At 41.2% G+C, this 803-nt stretch overlaps 1 non-coding gene across 1 annotated transcript; it reads left to right on the top strand.

Annotated features, from left to right (window-relative positions):
• The first annotated feature begins 259 nt into the window (after positions 1–259).
• LOC112423517 (U7 small nuclear RNA) lies at positions 260–321 on the top strand. Its single transcript, XR_003014000.1, has one exon. It is a non-coding gene; the product is annotated as a U7 small nuclear RNA (small nuclear RNA).
• Positions 322–803: the final 482 nt, after the last annotated feature.

Genomic DNA, 803 nt, shown 5'->3' on the forward strand with positions numbered 1-803 from the left:
TTCCCAAGTAGCTGGAATTACAGGCATATGCCACCATGCATGGCTAATTTTTGTATTTTTAGTAGAGATGGGGTTTCACCATGTTGGCCAGGCTGGTCTCGAACTCCTGATCTCAAGTGATCCACCCGCCTCAGCCTCCCTAAGTGCTGGGATTACAGGTGTGAGCTGCTGTGCCCTGCCAAAAAAATATTTCTTATGGCATTATCTGCAAAAGTTGAATATTGGAGACAACCCAAATGTCAATTAATAGGGGACTGATTAGTGTTACAGTTCTTTTAGAATTTGTCTAGCAGACTTTCTGGTTTTTGCCCAAAAGCCTCTAAAAGAGTTAAAAAAAAGAAAAAAAAATAGGGAACTGATTGAATAAACTATAGAGCAATAAGATGCAGAGATAAAAATGCTAATTTTGTCAAAAACCAAGATTTCCAATGTAAGAGAAAAGAGACACAAATATAAAATCAAGTATTTTTAAAAACCTATAACGCAGGCCAGGCATGGTGGCTCCCACCTGTAATCCCAGCACTTTGGGAGGCTGAGGTAGGAAGATCACCTGAGGTCAGAAGTTCAAGACCAGCCTGGCCAACATGGTGAAACCCCCGTCTCTACTAAAAATAAAAAATTACCCACATGTGGTGACACACGCCTGTAATCCTAGCTACTTGGGAGGCTGAGGCAGGAAAATCGCTTGAACCTGGGAGGTGGAGGTTGCAGTGAGCTGAGACCATGCCATTTCTCTCCAGCCTGGGCAACAAAAGCAAAACTCCTTCTCTAAATAAATAAATAAATAAAATGAAATAAAAACC

This window comes from Macaca nemestrina, chromosome 14, assembly GCF_043159975.1.
Source record: "Macaca nemestrina isolate mMacNem1 chromosome 14, mMacNem.hap1, whole genome shotgun sequence".
NCBI lineage: Eukaryota > Metazoa > Chordata > Mammalia > Primates > Cercopithecidae > Macaca > Macaca nemestrina.